We start from the raw sequence: 12,578 nt of genomic DNA on the forward strand, positions 1-12,578 counted from the left end.
TGTCCGGCTATTCAGCATATTTTCTCTGTTTGTTCACTTACTGAAAGGAGTTCCCCCGCTTATGCTCTGCTAATGGTTGCCAAAGCCGTTTAGTAGCTTTTTAGGGGATTTAGCAGCATGTTTAGGAAGCTTTCACAAGAAAACATGCATGGATTTAGATGGCTTTGTCAAGTTACAACAATATTACTATTAGTTCTGTGCTGTTCTAATGAGCAGCGAAGCTAAACACTGCTGTTACGCATTTTAATGCTTTTCAGGACTTCAGAGACAGCCCAACACGGAAGAGTAGCTGAGATTTAGTGCACCAGCTTCTTGTGGAGATAAGGAATACATCATCCAGAAAGTGAACCTTGGTCTTTCTGTGCAGGCTTTTCCCCAGGCAGACAGTGTGACTGTGTCCCCACCTCTAACACGAATGTTAAGCTACTTAAGGAAAAAGAAAAAAACCCCAACCCCCCCCCTCCCTGCCTACCACTCTTTCAAAAGACTGTTGATGGAAAAACAGACCCCAAGCATCCTGGGCTCTGAACCTGTGTTGGTCTTCAAAAGAGGGGTCCATTTCCCCTTGATAAATACTGCAGTAAGGACAAGTTTTCCACAAAATGAAGAGACCTTTATTAAAAAAAAACCCAAATGCAGTACAGCAGGTTTTGACCACCCTGTTCTCTCTGAGACCATCACCCACCCGCAGCATCAAAATGATGAAGCAGGGTGTCACTAACAAGAGTTGCTAGGAGCTGCTATGTTTTACTGAAGGAGAAGCTGAAGGAAACACTACCAAGTCGGCAGATCCAAAAACAAAAGGACACCGCTGTCAGTCTTATTTCTTCCCATTTCGTTTGTACAGATACACCCAGGAGGAATTTGCCCATAAGCTCATAGTTCTGATGATGCTGTCATGTTTTCTCTATGCTCTGACAACACTGTTGGTAGTAACTGTGATGATAATTAACCTCCAAAGGATTTTTTTTGTTTTAATTTTATTCCTAAAGATCGAACCATAAGTTCTGTGATAACTGAAAACCACTTGGTGTGAGGAAGCAGCAGAAAACTGGATTATCTGTGGCTTCTCAAAAGCATTTCAGCTGTTTTTAAGGGACAATGAAAGAATTTCATTTCAATCTTTTATATATTGTTGAGCAATAAACAGCAGACATTATGGTAGAGTGTTGAAAATTTGGGCCCTCGTGTCTGGTCACAGAGTCATATGGTGTTGTTTCCATTCCTTGGCTAACCCAGAGGATCAGGTTTCTGAGGTAAGAGACTCAACAAGACAAGTTTGATTATTTTTCTTTGTACAAGTATGCAAACTATAAAAAAAAACCACCCTCCTCACAAGCATTCTCAATAGCTGGTAAAGCTAAATCACTCGTGGAAAGCAAACACAAGTAGTGGTGTAGCCACAGTGACGTGAGAGTGAATTCATCTGGTGAAATCTGCCATGTTATTGGCCTAAGGTCACTGGTTTTTCATGGATATTTCTCGTCACAGTCACATTAGGACATTTCTTACCAGGTGGAGCAACTGAAGGGTTTTTAAATGTTATTTCTCTAGATCGGGTCAAGTGAGGCAAAGAGGGAAGGCAGCAGAAGGGGCTGACTGATAGCAAAGGAAGAAGACCTGCAGCTTTGCAGCAAGGTATGGATCATTCCCAGGCTTAGCAGCACTCCAAATCCAGAGGTTACATCCAGATCATCAGTTTTAAAGCCTTGCAACAGGCCTATCCTCGGTGAGTTTGTCCAGTGACTTGCTTAAATCCTTGCACCTTTTGGCTGCCACAACATCATCCTGTATTGCCTGTCACTGGCTAATCATGCCTTGTATAAAAAAGCACTTTTGTTTGTATTAAACCTGGCAATTTCAGCAAGTGCCTCATAATCCCTGTATAATGAGAACGGTGACTCATCCATTCTTCCCTGTTTACTTGCCCTATACTATCAATGATTTTACAGAGTTTTATCTCATCTCCTCAGTCAAATCTTTGCAAGTTGAAGAGTCCTCAGTGATCTGGTCCTTGCTCCTTCACAGCTTGTCCATCTTTCCTCCCATCCCATGTTGTCTTGGCTATTGTACCCTGTCCTCTCACTGCTGAGTGGCTGAAGCCATGCAGGGCACGGAGGGGGCCACACCAGGCCGTAGCTGTGTCCTTGGGTTGTTTGCAGTTCCTTTCCCATCATTGTGTTAGCACCAAGATGATTTTTCTCAGAAAATTATCCACGCTGCCTCCATCATCTTTTCCCAAGTGACTATACCGAATTTAGGTTGAATACCTGTGAATTTGAAGCCTGGGCGATATTCTTTTTTCTCCATTGCATTTAGCAGCATGCATAGCCTGTGCCTGCCTCTGTAAATGAATGCTGAGAGCCAACATTACCTATCTGCAAGGTAATTCTTAACGAATTTCAAAAACAAATACAAGAGACCACCATTTTTACCTTTTCAGGATATCTAAAAAAAAAAAAAAAGACAAATAAAACCGCAGTCTTTTGGATCTCTGCATGTTGTGAGGAATAGGAATAATGTCCTAGACCTGTTCTAAAGACAAAACTGCAGCTCGCTGTATGGAAGGACAAAATAGATATTATGACTGCATCTGAATACGGAGTGGCTTTCAGCACCCACTGCTAAGGCAGTAATGAAGACATTAAGTGATTGTCAGAAACAACAGTGATTACACAGCACCAGACCAGGCACCAGGTAATTAAGCTGTAACTACACTGTGGGTGCTACTGCAGCAATGAAGAGCCAGCCAGGTGGGGCTGAGTGCCACTGAACCTGTGAGTACCACAATATCCCCTAATTTGATCATTATTATCATTATAAATGAAAGATTAACAAATAGAATTCGCATTTTCAATGAAGTGAGAGCAAGTTACTGAGCTATGCATTCATCTGCTGTCTGCAGTCATCTGTTAGCGGGGGAATAATTTTGAATTCATGTATGAAAAACAGTATATTATTTTTTTTAGAGGACTGATTTATCACCTGTAGGAGTGCTTTAAGATCAGAAAATAAACAACTTTTAGAATCGTGCTTCAAAGTCAAAAAGACAACAGTACCAAGCTACCCTGGGAGGGAAAGAGAATTAAAATTTGCTGTCTGAACCACACACACAGAGATGGATAAGAAGCGAAGCCACACACAAGCTCACAGCCACAGTGTAGACCATGATGAGTCCCCAAAAGATATGGATTCCCACCTAGCCATTCCCCCCTTCCCCATTTCACTCCCAGCAACAATAACATGCCCAGCACCAGTTTCTGTTCCCTGAATAAACAGCATTCAGCATAACCCATCTTTCTCCCGAAACCAATGGTTACATTGGATGATTCAGCCCGGCCGATTCTTCCCCATTCTGGCATTAAGCACCAACTCTTTCCCGCGGACTGAAAGTCCTTTTCAGCTTCTTTGTATTTAAAGTGCTCTAAATAGCTTTAAAGAATCTTTAAAAAAAAAAAAAAAAGTTGGAAAAAAAAGAAAAAAAAAAGAAACGAGCTTCTGTGTTAAAGCCTTAGGTATTTTCAAGAAAGTGGTTTTGTTAGCGCCGAGTGTGCTGGGAACACCTGTGAATGTGGGGTTTAATTGGGCTTGCAGCTGGTGTCGATTGTGTGCCCTGTAACTGGCAGCCACTGCCTGGCTGTACATTGTGTTTCATTTTCCTTTTTCCTTCCTTTTTAACTTGCTCCTCCGCCCCGCCAGTTAAAGTTGTAAGGGATTGTGTGTGTAAGAGGGATTAGGAGCCTGGAAACAGAATAGTACCCTGGGGGTTGTGAATAGCACAAATTGGGGCGCTTCCTGGATGAAAACTACCTGCGAGGCTGAGCGCCCATGCGGTGCCCGCCTGCCAGGCAGCCTCAAAGGGAGGCTGGGGAGAGGTTTGGGAAGTTTGCTCAGTTAAGGAGAGATAAAAGCTTCATACATGGGGGTTTTAAAAGGACATGAATAACTCCTGGGTCAAGACATCTGTTTCTCACTCAGGCAAATTCCTACCCGCGTCAGGCACCTCCTACCCCTGCGTCAGGAGCTGCTCCGTGAGAGCAAGACACACAAAACCAGGGAAGTTGGAAAGCTTTCAGGACTCAGGGCCGTCACCTGATTGAGGGAAAAGGTGGGCATGGATGCCTTTCCAAAGTGAGAAAACAAATCAGGAGAAGATGCTCCACAGGCAGAGAGTAGCTGGGAAAGGTTGCTGCCTGTATTCTAAAACCGACATAAAAAATTCAATGCAACTCCAGCAGCGCACAACTTCCCACAAGGGATTTGCAGGAGGCTCAGTGCAGTGCTGGGCAGAGATGTAAATACCTCGAGGTCTGTGCCACCCCCAGCAGGTCACTCCTGCTCAGTGTGGGACCTCACGGCCCCTCTTTCCCCCTTCTCCTTTGTGCAGGCACCACCCGCTGCCGGCTGCGGCTCCCATCCCGCTCTTGTGCTGGCTCCAGCCTAAGCTGGCCCTTTCATTAACTGATTCAATGCACCAGACCATCAGAAAACTAATCCAGAAAATAAAAATAAAAGCCTTAGCTTGCTGCTGGGGTATTGAGGTGGGCTCACAGGGGGATTTGACAAGCACCAGTCGGCATGGGAGGAGTGCGGAGCACAGCCTCTTCCTCCAGGGAATGGGGAGATGCTGAGGAGACCTGCCCTAGACAATACCTTTGTACAACATGCTACATTTAAAGATAAAAGTGCTATTTTAACATGTCACAAATATCAATTTTTTTTCTCTAAAATGGCTAAAGAGAGAGTAATAACGGCTGGGAGGTGGAGTTTTTGAGGTAGTTCAAAAAAGCTTAATACTTCTCTCATGTTTCAGCCTTGCTGTTTCATGTGTAAACCCATGAAAGACAAGATAACACGGCTTTTTTCTCTTCACAGCTTTTTTCGTTTCTTTGCACAGAGACATTCTTGCAGATAACTACAAATCTTGTTCTGCATAGAAGAAAAAGTTTCCAATACTACGTGATAAATTTTGATCTAATCTTTGAAAGACAAAAAATAGCCCCTGTATGTGCATCTCTTCATTCCAGTCAATTCTACAATCTGTAGATTTAAATGGGATGGATTATAGAATCATAAAATGGTTTGGTTTGGAAGGGATCTTAAAGACAATCCAGTTTCAACCCCCTTGCCATGGGCAGGGACACCTTCCACTGGACCAGGTTGCTCCAAGCCTCATCCAACCCGGCCTTGAACACTTACAGAGATGGGGCATCCACAGCTTCTCTGGGCAAAATTACATAATTATACATTTGGGCATTTTGCAAATGGAAAATAATCTATTCTAACCAGAAAATGATAATGTACATTAGCATAATGCTTTTCATACAGTATCCACTCACTCCTCAGATTCATGTACTGAACCTACCATGGGAGCTTTGGAGTGAATTTACTTAGTATATGACTATTGCTCCATAAAATTTTCCCAGCTAAAGTGTGCAAGGCCCTCACAGGCCACACAAGTGCCTCAGTGAGCCAGAGGATTTTTGATCTCTAAGCAGCTATGTTTTAAAATGTTATTAGTTTTCCTCAAGTTAAAGCACTCACATCTATATGGCTCTTTGGAACAGATGATTTCATATTGCAGCCACCCTCTGCAATGAGAGCCTACAATTAAATATTATTTTTTATAAAAACAGAGACTTCTTTCTGCCTTGTTTATTAAAGAGACATTCAGTATGACCAGACATTGGATCATCTATTTTAAAACTGAGGAAGCAGCATCTTGGCAATTCTTAAATGAAAAGGACATGTATTATTTTTTTTAGCAACCTGGTCTAGTGAAAGGTGTCCCTACGCACGGCAGGGGGGTTGGAACTAGATGGTCTTTCAGGTCCCTTCCAACCTCAATCATTCTGTGATTCTATGATTATGTGTATCCCCTGTCTCTGAGCAAACAATCTCTGCCATTCCTGATTTCTTTAATGTTAAGGATATGTAACTGAACAACACCAGCTCCTTTAATGAAGTCTTTAAGTGACCTTAGTTCAGAACAGTCCACCCCAAATCTTCACTATTTAATGCACCATTTGCTTATTTGCGTAATTTTGTGGCTTGATTTGCATGCTGGTGTCCACAGCTTACCTGAGGTGCTGTACAGGGACTTAAAGCTGTTGTGCTACCTGAATACATCTAATTTGACCAGGATGGTGGTTCCCCCTCAGCCCTTTCCACGGTAGCCACAGCAAAGGCCAAGTTCTCCTTCTGCTACCTCCTCCTCTCAGCCAGGAGGGCCAGGCTTCAGATTCACCCAGTCTACCTGCTGTGGTCACCTGGTGCCACAAAGCCTGGGGCTGAGCCAGACAACTGGCTCTTGTGGGACAATGGCATCGTGGCAACAATTAATGAGACAGAATGACAGCAAAATGCTGCATTTAATTGCTCTCACAGTACCAAAACCTGAGCACGGGTTGTGCCTGTGCAGCAGATGCTATCGCATGTATCAGTAGCTCTCATTATTCTATAAAGCTTAAACACGCCCAGAGAAGGGAAGGATGAGGTATGTAGCCAAAATTAAGTGTATGTATCATAACTACAGCACATGATGACAGCTAAAGAGAATAAAGCAGAGCTTTCAGTGGTATATGCTCAGTGTCATCACACATACCTCTGCTCATCCCGACATGTTCTAACAGAGCGAGGCTTCGACTCCATCTGCAAGCTTTCTTTTTTCTCCTTTCCACTCTCTTAAAAAATATTACTAGATGTGGTATCCTTCCAAACAATATATAAAACATGTAAATTCCAATTTTACATTTGCAACTACAAGCCCAAAATGCAGCTATTTTCCAAGACGCTCTCTGTCGATATGGCTCCCATCACTTTGGCAGAGACATGGCATAGCTACACCTTTCACAAAGGAATTCCGTAACAAAACGAGTTTTTACATGCTGGGACTAAATATTTTTAAACAGCACTCTCTGCCAACTCCAAGTTTCAGCTATATTTGTGCGACTGAAGAAAAAAAAAAACAACCCCCCAAAAAAATCACACACATGTTTCTGTACAAGATTAAGCTGCATTTCTGGTTAACCTCAGAATTATTTCATTTTTATATAAACATTTAATGAGAAAGTTTAGCTTCTTCCCTTCAATGAGGAAAAGGAAGCCAAGCCACTAGAAAAACAGAGTCTTTCTATATGTGTATGTGTGTGCACGCACTCATTTTAATTAAAAGTAATTAAGAGAATACTGTGTTCTCACTCAGCCTGCAGAGGACCTGTGCACAGAGCCAGGGGTATTTTGCCGAACGCCGCCAGCAAGACAGATTGAATTATGCAACTAAAAATTTAAAACTAGAAGACTGGGAGGACATCATTAGCTGCAGCTGACATGAGTTTCTCCCTAGGAAAAAAAAAAAAAAAGAAACAAACCTACAAAACAGATTTGGCAGCTTCTACCTTATGAAACCTATCAGGGTGCAGGTGTTAAGCGGTTGTTGCCTTTGCCTGCTTGCTGTTCAGATTTCAAGGCAAACAGATATGAGGTTGAGTGATATTCCAACATATTCTGTATTTCTTTTGCACTGGAAAATAATTCATGCCTTTCCTTTCTCAAGTTTAACCTGGGAGAGCAGCAAAGGCCTCAGACTCCTATCAAAACAAAGCAAATAAAAGCGATTCTGCAAAAGGAATTGGGAGAAGTGCCCTCCCTTCCCTAAAAATATTTTTTTTTGCTCAATAGAGCACAGCCAGTCTAGAACTGTCTTTCATCTCCTTTCAGCTCCAGCAGCATTTCTATTACATTATATCACCATTTAAAGGTAGCTAAACTTCTGAATCCACCCAGCAAAAAAAGGAAAGCAAAAAATCCTTTTTTTCATGGGTTTATTCAAACTCTCCCTTCCATCCTGTCTTTGGAGCTATGATAAATATTGTCCTGATTTGGATCTTACATAGCAGGTTAATAGCAACTGCATTTGTAGTTATCTACATGTGAGCTATCGTAATACAATACAGGAAAAGCAAACTCAGTTAAAAATAATGGCAAATCTTCTGGAAACTTAGTGTTTCTATCAATTCGGATAGAAAACACACAAATCCTACAACATACTTTCTGGGCCTCTGTATGGCTACTTGCACATGAATACACATCCTGAGTTGAGGCAGGAGGTGAGAAAAGACATTTGGAGAGAAAGGACATAAGGCCTTTAGATTGCAAGATGAATAATGTCCTTAATGGAAGCCCTCCTGCTTTTATTTATTGGGTTCTCAGTTCCTGGAAGGTGTGAGATGTCTCCTGTGGAGTATCTATTTCCTCAGCAGAATGCTAGAGGAATTTCAGGCTCTTTCTAAGTTTACCTCTTGGAGCTTCCCATGGTACCCAGCTGCTCATGTTTCCCAGGAAAATCAGGGAGGAGGGCTACTGCATGCCTGTATTCCAGAGAGGCAGAGTATGGCTGGCAGGACAGTCAGACCTAGAAAGCAAGGCTGTCAGCCACAGCTAAATGCCTTCATGTACAGTCACTACTCCTCAAAGAGGAAGCAAAAAGGCTGGTAAAGAACTTATTTAAGTTTTAATGCAAGTTTTGCTCATGCAAAAAAGAAATGAAGTAATTATAGCAGGAAAAGAAACCATGAATGATGTAAATATACGGAACAAGAAAAGTGGTGTACCAACAATTACCTTTAGTTAAGGATTTATGCAAGGGGTATATTTTAATTGAAGAGAAAGTCAATAAAGGTATTTCTTCTCTTTCATATTCATAAACTCCTTCTCAGTTTGTGCCATGTTATTGTGATCCTTGATCTCCCGGGTTTTCTCCCCCTCCTTCCTTGTCTAGGCAAGACAATGTAATGCAAATTTCCATAGCTATGAAGACTTAGAAAATGGGTCACTTGCACTTCTCTTAACAAAGACATTTTATATGCAAAATTTACCCTCAACATTCTTGCAAATATGCACAGGGGGAAGCAGAGGAGGCTTCCTTCCCCTTCCTCCATGTTGTATTTAGCTTTCCTTTTAAGGTTAACAGCATTTCAACCTCTGTAACAGAACTAAGGATCACAACTAAAAAACCCTCAAAAGCCATTAAGGAACGTTAGTGCAGGACTATCCTGAAGTGATCCCAAGGTTTGAGGGACACTTATGAACTGAAGTCACCATCAGGTTCTTTGCCTCCTGCTGTGGGGCTGGTTTACCTACCAGAGCCTAAACTCAGTCAGGGAAAAAATTCTGCTCCCCATCCAGTTTCCACCACTAGAGAAAGGAATTGTATCCAAAGGAATTGTCCAAGCAGCTACAAAGAGAAAGGAGGAAAGAAAGATGAAGGGAACAACTGCTATGGAGATCAACAGCAAAGACAGAGAGGAGCCGTGGGCTGGGAGGGCTTTTGGCAAAAGGGAAGAAGGACAAAATGAGAACATGAGAAAAAAACCACACCAGTACCATGGGTTGTACAGATCCTTAACATCCCTCAGTTCAAATTTGCTCAGGATTTGCTTCTGTGCATGAGAAAGTACGAATTTTCCACTTCCCTGTGTATTATATTTACTCTTTTTATGTTAGACGCACAGACAGTAGGACTCACACAGAAAAGTATTAACCCCTCTGCAAAAACAATAAAAGGTGATCAAAAGAATGAAGGCAGCACGTACAGGATGCTACCACAGAAGCACAGTTTTCCACACTGAACCAAAACCCAAATGCTGTTTTCTCTCAGCTTTGTAAATTATTCAGCGCTGCAAAGATCAAGAGGTGTTCTTAACATTTCCTACTTGACATCAAATTTAATACTTTTCATGGTCTCTGGAAGACTTCGTGATATCAATCACTTGTTTTGTATGGAGCAAGTTTTAAAAGCATGAAATGTCAGAGGGAAATTGGATTTCATTCCCTCCTTTCACTTGTGTGGCACCACACAACTGGTACTTACCTCCTCAGCAGCACAAATTTGGGAAGGCATGTGTTTTAGCCCAAAGGGTACGTCAGTGTGTTCACAGGTATCAGAAAGTGCAGGTTGCACAGCACAGGTGTGATTCAGAAAGCCCCTCTCGTGCTGTAATGAGCATCTCCTATTTATCAAGTGACTTACAAATCACATTCATGACTCTGGAATTCAGAATCGGTGCAGCATCACAGCAACACTCGGGCACTGAAGGCTTTTTTGCTCCCCTATAACCACGTCAGGAAGAGCAGCTGTAGCACCGCAGAGCCTGAAACAACGCGGCACTCTCACTCTGTGTCATTACATGCTATTTGGCTAAATTAAAGGCCACAAGTAAGTCATATTGTATCCATAAGCACATGCATGCCACAGGCCTCTCCGCTTCCGATATCTCCCTCAGCTGTGGATCATTCAAAATCCCATGGAAGACATATTTTAACTCTCATACGTTTGGGTTTTGGGGTTTTTTTCTGGTAAGAGGAAGACCTTCCACCCTTCAGTGGACACAGTGCTCAAGCAACACTGCCAAATATTATATGATGTCCTTTCCAGAGTTAATTTTTAATTTCCTGACTCCACTGCATGAGAAATTTTCAAATTGTCTTGGCAGTCACTTCCCGGCATGTGCAGACCTAATTGCAGCAGTGAATGCAGAGTCAGCCCAAACGCAAACCTCCGGACTGACTGAAGAGTTTCTGCAGAATTAGTTACTTGGTTGAATTAAGTTCCAGAGAGACCCACGGTCCAAGAAACGATTGCAGATGTAACGCCAAGGGTGCAAACCTTTCCTGCCCCAGCCTGCTGTGCAGCCAGGGGAGGCAGGTGTTTTCAACGTGTCACTCAAAACCCCAATGATTTCCCATTTACCTTTTTTAATGACACAATTCATAACCCACAGATGTTGTGCACAGCTATAAATCTTGGCACCCTCTCCACTTCGAAAGAATTTCTCTTGGTATTCAATTTTCTTTGCTTTACCTTAAGTCACCCTAATCATGCTGACATCTACTATCGATGATTATATTAGCCCTAAAAGATCCTTAAACAAATGAAAAGGACTGACTTCCACTCCTAAAGTTCTGCTTCCAATTTTCTAAAGGAAATTAAATAATGTATAAATCAAATGCTGGGCGCAGGCCCAGGCAGCTGAACATCGCTTTGTCCTTTCAAAGTGAAGACGAAGTGTCTGCTACAGAAGGGACAAGCCAAGAGAAATAAAGCTTAACCTCAGCTCCATGTGAAAGTGATTTGGGATAATTGGGGGAATCTGCAAAGAGGTTAAAATGGGGACCACATACTAACAGGAGAACTTTACATGATGATCAAATATATATCAGGAGCTGACCTTCACCTGGAGGAGCTTGCACAGCCCTGTCAGCTTGTTACACCAGAGCAGAGTGCAAAAGGCAGGAGAAAGAAGAGATGAGCAGGAAGTCAAAAATCTATTTATAGCTGGCATTTGTCATGCCTTGGTAATCTTATCAGGGTGGGCTTTTTTCAGTTTGCAAGATTTATAACCAAGTACTGCCTGACAGCCTTGCAGCAAGTCAGCTACCCAGTAAGTGGACACACTACTTCCCAGTTCTCCTTTAGCTAATACTACTACTTAGATTATTAAATCAGCCATCAAGGGACTTTTTAATTTATGTACTATTGATGGACTGCTGATTCTTCTCTTTAACACACTATATATATATATATAAAAGGAGGAAAATCAGTAAAAATGTGCTAGATATCTCCCTAGTATTATTTTCTGAGCAAGTGATTGCTTTAATCGCCACAAGGAATTTCTTAAAACTGTTGGGAACAGATGTATTTTATAATATGATTTCTAGATTAAAAGAAGACCCTAATCAAGCCTACATGGCTTCAACATGAGTTCAAACTGACATTTTTGCACACAGAAGGGTGGGTTTGAAACCTCTAGTCAGCACTAGACTTCACAATTAGGGCCAACATAACCCTATTCAGATAACCCAAGCTTTGATGGAGAGAAAAAGATGTGATGTGCTACTACTCTTGGCTATTTCCAAAATCTTCCTGTCCTCATCTTTACAAGGTGCAGAATATTGCAGATGCAACCCAAAGGGCCCTTAATTTTAGATGGTGGAAGACTTTAATCTTCACACGCTTGTAAGAAACCTGTAAAATTACTTTCAGTGCTGTCACTTAGCAGTTGTTAGGTCTGTCACAGCATGAACTGAGTAGGTGGCAAAGCAGGGATAGCCTTGTAACACTTAAATATACATGTGAATTCAACACACATCTTGCTTAGCTGTTGTCAACGTGTCAGGAAATGCTTCACTGTTTAAAAAAAAAAAGGTAAATCCCCCAACAAAATGACTATCAATTTATTTCCCTTTTAAAAAGTAAACTCTGTATACACACTCTTTTTTTTTTTTTGGTAGAGTTATTTTAAAGTACACAATGAGTGCTACTGCCATTTAAACTTGGGAGACAAGTTCATCAAGCAAACTTGATTCAGAAGAACCAACAGGTTCACTGGGTTCACAGATTGTAATTTACCAACAAGTACCTGTGTCTTTCATGACAGCTATAAAATTTTACAATATGCTTCAAGAATGTTATTTCAGTAAAAGAGGCAATTCAGCCAACTGTTGAGAGCTGGAAGATTCTCCCATCTATCTCCCCGCTACCTCTCTCCTGACAGGCCCCCTGCAAATGAAGAATTAGT

At 41.8% G+C, this 12,578-nt stretch overlaps 1 protein-coding gene across 1 annotated transcript in view; it reads right to left on the bottom strand.

The window, feature by feature from the left end:
- The window catches only part of SPATA5 (spermatogenesis associated 5), a 167,958-nt gene that overhangs the window by 1,017 nt on the left and 154,363 nt on the right, over positions 1-12,578 (bottom strand). The window lies entirely within an intron of this gene.

This window comes from Neopelma chrysocephalum, unplaced genomic scaffold (assembly GCF_003984885.1).
Source record: "Neopelma chrysocephalum unplaced genomic scaffold, ASM398488v2 Primary Assembly neopelma1_79, whole genome shotgun sequence".
In the NCBI taxonomy this organism is placed as follows: domain Eukaryota; kingdom Metazoa; phylum Chordata; class Aves; order Passeriformes; family Pipridae; genus Neopelma; species Neopelma chrysocephalum.